Source organism: Ictidomys tridecemlineatus, unplaced genomic scaffold (genome assembly GCF_052094955.1).
Source record: "Ictidomys tridecemlineatus isolate mIctTri1 unplaced genomic scaffold, mIctTri1.hap1 Scaffold_1740, whole genome shotgun sequence".
Classification (NCBI taxonomy): domain Eukaryota; kingdom Metazoa; phylum Chordata; class Mammalia; order Rodentia; family Sciuridae; genus Ictidomys; species Ictidomys tridecemlineatus.
In genome coordinates this window covers 7,857-14,973 of record NW_027521508.1, presented here as the reverse complement: position 1 = coordinate 14,973, position 7,117 = coordinate 7,857, and the positions used below count along the sequence as shown (strand labels likewise).

General features: G+C 42.2%; 1 pseudogene; it reads left to right on the top strand.

Annotated features, from left to right (window-relative positions):
• The first annotated feature begins 1,671 nt into the window (after positions 1-1,671).
• On the top strand, positions 1,672-5,599 carry LOC144372855 (large ribosomal subunit protein eL19 pseudogene; annotated as a pseudogene).
• Positions 5,600-7,117: the final 1,518 nt, after the last annotated feature.

Here is a 7,117-nt window from a genome sequence, read left to right as displayed (position 1 = left end):
TCCTTTCTGGTCTATTTTTGATTTATTTTTAGATTTTAATTTTTTGGTGCAAGGGATCAAACCTGTGGCCTTGGTTTCAATGTGTCAGGTGATATTTCTAGTGCAGGGTTAAATAGTAAACAGCAGCGACAGCCACATTCTTGTTGTGTTGATCTACATCTGGGCATCACTGTGTTGTTTACCCAATGAAAATGACGAAGGTTGAAGAATGATGAAGGTTGCCATCCCTCTCAGTCCCCAGATCAAGTGACAGTATCAGGTTTTATGTGACAGGACCACTCAGGCATTCCTGGAATAAACTGCAGAATTGACAGTACCATGGAAGCTCAACAAATGTCAGCTACCATTATTTTCTCTTTAGGTTTATATAAATAATATGATTCTTTTATATTTCACACAATGAGGTTGGGGGAACCAAAGGCCTTGGGGCAAAGAAAAGAGCACGAGCCTGGCTGGGCCTAATAAATGCCGCAGTACCTTTTATGAAGTAAATAAATGAATAAACTAATTTCTAGACTGAAAAATCACCACAGTAAACACACCTTGTCTCTCTCTGTATTTATAAATTTTGAGATATATGCCCTGTAAGAAGCATTTTCAAATGTTCTTACAGATTTGTAACTGAGTATTTAAGTGTCAAAGCCAGATGACTAGAGATTTCAACCCTCAGAGAGTCTCACTACCCACTACACTCAGTCTACCAGCCATGAAGACTTTGAAGGGTAGGGGACCCAGGGGAACTCAACCCTGTTGCCCCTTCCCGTGGGTCAGCTCTCTCTGCGATTTGCAGTAGGTCACCTTCCAGACCAGTGATTTGTGCAGGAGAGACAGCAGCTCCTTTTCTTGTTTACTAGACTCAGAAACTGAGACATGTCTTTTTTTTTTCTTTTGTTTTTCTGTTATTTTTAGCAATCAAGAGCTCGAAAAATAAATGGGATATGTATAATCTCAGCTCTTGAATGGATGAGGGGGCAAGCAACAAACCATACTCCCCTCAGCTCGGTATTACCCTACCAGGGAAGGATGGTGTAACTTTGATTTTCTTAAGTTCTGCCAAAGGTTTTGAAGTTGTCCAAACCCAAGCCGCCCTTGGGGTCAGCCTGGGCTTGGCAGGGGGTGCTCACAGACACCGCTTGCACAGCTTTTCCGCGATCGCCTTCTCTTTCTGCAGTCTTCTCCCTCCAGATGGATTATCAAAGTACACCGCAAGGAGAATCTGCTAGAATGTCCAATGACACATTCCATTTCTCAGAAAGATCTTATTATTCTAAAGTACCCTCAGCCTCCAGATGCCCGCCGCTCGAGTTACCTTAGAGCTCGAATCCTCTTAATCAGAAGCGTCCAATTAGACATCGATTGGCAAAGCTCTGCCCCCGTTGTTCAAGAGCCATAAGCTTTTATGTCTGCACCTGAGGAGGGATCCTGCTGCCTGCGCGCCGCCCCGCAGCCTGTGGCTACAGGGTCCCTAGCCCCGCTGCTCCAGGGCCGGGCGGGAAGCTGAAGCCCACAAACGTAGCCTGAGGGTGGAGAAGCCACCGGAGCCCTGGAGCTATGCCGCGCCTCCCTGCCTTGCATGTTTTCCTCATCTGCCCCTGTTCCCCATGGGATCGAGCCAGTCCCAGGGCTTCCGCCTCCACTTTGGGCAGCAAGAAAAGGCGGCCTAGGGCGGGAATGGGGAGTGGATATCGGTCCGGAAGCCCAGCACCTGGACATGGCCAGCACAGATTCAACTCCGGCGGAAAGAGGGAAGGGGCTACCAGGATGCCCGTCCTCCCACCCCCTCGCCGGAGCGTGTCTCCGCCTGCTCTCGAGCTGCCCGGCAGGACCTCAGAGCCCTGTCCTATCTCAGCCCCGGAGCCGCCCCCGAGCTGCGAGGAGGTCAGGTTTAGGAGAGGAAGAGAAGACTGTGTCCGGGTGCCCCGGCTCCGCTCGGCCAGGGAGCAGCTGCCCAGGGCAAGGACCCGCGAAGCGCCGAGCTCCCAGCAGGCAGCTAAGCGGCCGCCGGGCTGTCACTGCCGCCTCCACGGAGCCGCTGCCTCTGCTCCCCGATGGCTCTGGCGACTCCTTCCCCTCCCTCTGCCCGCCCTCTGGCTCAGGATCCGCAGGGATCTCTCTCTCTCTCTCTCTCTTTCTCTCGCCTCACTTCTCTCCTGCCTCCTCTATGCTCTCCTCGCCTCTCCGCCCTTCCCCCTATCTCTTTCTGCCTCCCCCTGGCTCCCTATCACGAGTGCGGAGTTAAGTTCCAACCTGGGGACTTCTCTCGCGTATCAGAGAGCAGCCCCTGCCAGCCCCAAGGGTGACGGTGCTGGGAAGGAAAGGGGACAGGCGAGGAGACAGGAGGTAAGTAGGGCCCGGGTGGCGGGGGTGGGGGATGGGAGATTGGATTGGGATGAGGGGTGAAGACAGTGAATGGGGACGCGGGTTCCGGACTCAGGTCGGACACTAACCGCCAGCCAATGAGGATGCTCCAGTCCCTTCGCCTGCCCCAACCTCTTCACCCCGCCTTAACCCACTCCACTCCACCCTGGCCCGGGGCGGGGGATGAAAATGCTGCTGGGTCTCAGAGCTAGTGATTCTGCAATCTTTGTAATGTTTTGAACGACCAATAAAATAAATAAATAAATAAATAAACAAACAGATAGATAGATAGATAGATAGATAGATAGATAGATAGATAGATAGATAGAAACTGAGACATGTCTACAGGCTGAGGATTATAAATAGAGTGAGAAGCCAGAGACCCCACAAAGGCATGATCTCAACTCACTCCAAGGTATACAGGTGTGTGGGGAATGGAGGAGAGACTAGGCAACAAGAGAGGAATGGCAGCAAAAAAAAAAAAAAAAAAAATGACATTCCCACTGAGGTCTGCCAGTGAAGGAAATGAAGATATTAGTTTACCAGGAAACTCTGTTATATTCTTGAGCCTGGTTATCTTACCATGTTTAAAGGCAGGTGAAAGTATTTTTTATTTAGAAACTGTTATAATAAGTTATACTTAAATTAAATTTATTATTATATGCATGATGGGGTGTAAAGTGATGTTAATGATTTTACAAATAATTAAATCAAGATAATTAACATATGTCACCTTGTGTGAAGGTATTTCAAAGTGTATAAATACGCACCCCTATTATTTAATAGTGGTTAAGAGCCTTTCCTTGATAATCTAACAACTCTATGTGTGAGCTCCAGCTCTGTCAGTTATAGGTTGTGTGATCTTGAGCCAGTATATTAATTAAGCCTTCATTTTCATATGTGTAAAGCAGCAATAATACACCACCCTCCTTCTTAAGGTGCTTGTGTAGATGAAATGAGAAAATGTACATGGAAGTACCATGGAAGCTCAACAAATGTCAGCTACCATTATTTTCTCTTTAGGTTTCTATAAATAATGTGACTCTTTTTATACTTCACACAATGTGGGGGGGGGATCCAAGGCCTTGGGGCAGAGAAAAGAGCTATTTATATCCCTGTAGTTTTTAATGATGTTGAGAACTGTAATACAACTTCCTATAAAATACATTTTGGCTCAAAGCCAAGGGAGGTGTGATTCATAATGTTGAAAAGTGTATGCCTCTTGGCCTTGAATAAAGTCTAAGTGACCACAAATTCAGATGAGACATGAGTCTTTAAAATAGATTGTTTACAAAAATTACACATTTAAAAAAAATTATATATATATGCCAAGGTCTCGGCTTGGCACCAGAATCACAAGCCACCACACACCTTTGTAGGTTCAAACAGCAATTCTTTATTCCCGCTCTCACACCGCCTCCACACAGGTCCAGGGGCAAACCCATTCTGCTGTCTGCCCGCACAAACCTACCCCACGAGGCTATCTCCAAATCCCATTTTAATCTCTCGAGAACTCAACGGGAACAAGCAGCAGGAACACCCTAATCCCAGCAATAATCTTCAACCTCTAACTTCCCTAAAACCCATTATCTTAAACTGGCAATGCCTTAAACTCAAGGAACCGGTTACTTCCTCAAACCTGATCAGCTCTAAACCCGGATCCGCCTTGGTCCTTGAGCAAGGTCACCTTATTAAAGCATGTATGCAATGTTCCATCAAATGTCCTCTAAGCAGCATGGGGTATGCTTGGCAAGGAAATTTCGATGCGTCATTCCTACTTGGTAATGGCCCTCAGCATATATATATATATATATATATATATATATATATATATATATATATATATATATATAATCAGCTATAAAATGATCATGCAAAGCAATATTCAGTACTAGTGAATATAATATGCATATACTAATATAGACATTTAGGCTTTTTTCATATTGTATTCTATTTTAAACACATTAGTCAAAATCTAGAAGAGGAAAATTTCAAACATAAAAAGGACACTTATTGGAATAGCAAGTGAAATATTTAGCTTACAATATGACACATTCATGAAGCCCATGGGTCAGCACACTTTTTTTTTTTTTTGGTAACAGGATAGTAAATCCTTTAGAATTTTCAGACTGGTAGTTCTCTGTCCCAACTACTCAACTCTGGTGTTTTAGCAAGAAAGCGATTACAGACAACTTATAAAATAAATTAGTGTGATTGTGTTACCATACAATATTGTTTATATTGGCTTGTGATGCTAAGGCTGGAAGACCTCATGATTCTCAAAGCCAGCTTCAGCAAAAGCAAGGTGCTAAGAAACTCACTGAGACACTGTCTCTAAATAAAATACAAAATAGGGCTGCGGATGTGGCTCAGTGCCCCAAAGTTTAATCACCAGTATCCCCTATTGGAACAAACAAACAAACAAACAAAAATAAGTGGCAGGCCAGATATAGCCTGTGAGTTTTGTGTTACCTTTATTAAATATATATGTGTGTGTGTGAACTGTTAACAAATGAAGATGATTGTGTGAATATATTGGTATGTTATATTCATGTAATATGTTACAAGTATTTAATGTTTAAATCTTATACATATTATAAAAAGCTTCAAACTATATTGGGCTCTTTCCTTTCACAGCTACAGCTGCAGCCAGAAGGAAGCTGAGGCTTCAGAAGAGGCTTGCCTCTAGTGTCCTCTGCTGTGGCTAAAAGAAGATCTGGTTGGATCCCAGTGAGACCAATGTAATGTCCAAGGCCAACTATCAGATCTGGATCAGATCTGGAAGCTGATCAAAAATGGCTGATCATCCACAAAACAGTGACTATCCATTATGGGGCTGCATGTCAGAAAAATACCTTGGCTCCCCAGAGGCACAGACATGTGGGCATAGTTAAGCAGAAGAGTACAGCTAATGCTCCAATGCAGGAGAAGGTCACCTTCATGCAGAGGATGCAGATTCTGTGTAGGCTGCTCAGAGATACCGTGAATCTAACATTGACGACCACATATATCACAGCCTCTACCTGAAGGTAAAGGGCAATGTGTACAAAAACAAGTGGATCCTCATGGAGGATATCCACAAGCTGAAGGCAGATAAGGCTGACAAGAAGCTTCTGGCTGACCAGGCTGAGACCTGCAGGTATAAGAACAAGGAAGCACATAAGTGCTAGGAGGAGTGCTCCAGGCCAAGGAGGTGGACATCATACAGACTCTGTCCAAGGAGGAATAGACCAAGAAATAAAGCTCCCCTCTTGTGTTTGTATATAGTGGCCTTGGTGATAACATAAATACTCCTTGGACTATAAACAAACTTTATCTGTTAAAAAAATAAAAACTGTATTGTACCAAATTTTTAGAAGTTAGAAGTTTTCTAAATCATCCTTTTTACAATAAAAGAAATACAATTAATCTGGTCTTTGATTTGTGAGGTTTAAAGAAGTCATGTTACTTGTGTTAAAACCAGTAATAGTTCATCACTCTGCAAATATTTCTGCTCTGTTGCTCTGTTACTTTGATTTTTTTTAATCTTCAACATCATTCTGAATTTTGTTCACCATTACATAAAATGTTCAAATTTTCAGCATTGAATTTTATTGGAAATGTATAATTGTCTTGTTGAAACTCATGTCCTGAAAGACTATGGACATATTTAAAAAGCTAAATAATGAAATGCAACTAAAAATAATATTCAGAAAGAACTTTAAGTGCATCCTGATGATGGTCACTGGTAAAAACTGGCAAAAACAAAAATCTTAGTACAAGAATATGTAAATATAGTTGGAAACCTTTGGCTGATATGGAAAAATATTAGAAAATGAAGCTGTCAATTGTCATTTGGAAAACAAAAGCTATGCTTAATAGAGGACAACTTTTTTTTAAGTCAAGCTTTTTTTTTACAACCATATAATTTATATGGTAAAGATTTTATTTTAACAATTGTGGTTAGAAATACTATATCTATACTTAAGCACTTAGCTCCAGTCTAGAAAATGAAGTAGCTTCTGGCTAATTCTATCAGTTTGACAACTGTATTTTGTTGAAGATGAACTAAAAGAGACTGGTTTCTCATTATGGGAATGAAAAATCAATGGAACTTTAAATCATCACACTGTCTTTATAAGTTCCAAAACACAAAATGTAGTGATGTGCATAATGAGCTCAAGAGGCTTAGAGAACATCATGGCCTGTTTGGGCCACAATATTTTCTGCACTCAGAAAGCAGTTCAAGAATTTGAAACTGAGCAAGATCTAGAGATGTATTGAATTCTTTTTTTCAAGAGGACTTTGGTTCAAGGGCAAGAACTTAATGTTTCCTGACAAAAGAGACAAGTGCCCCCCGCCCTCTCTCTCTTTCTTTCTTTCTGTACTATGAACTGAACCCAGGGGTGATTTACCACAGACCTACATCCCCAAACCTTTTTATTTTGAGTTCTCCCTAAATTGCCCATGCTGCCCTTGAACTTGAGATTCCCCTACTTCACTGGGATTACAAATGTTTGTCACTGTACCTGGTGTGTGCCAATTACTTTTACAAACCAAACTTGAATGGCATTTAATTAAATATCCAATTTTGATTTCGTACATGCATAACCTTGTAGATCAACAAAGTTTGTTGGAGTTTGTTGAGTGAGATGAAAAGTGCTTAGGATAGTATCTGACCTAATAAATTCTCAGTGCACTTTATCATTACCTTGTTAATATCAACATTTCTTATTGTGTACTGTATATCTTGGGATAGTGGAACAGTGCACCTTGATAC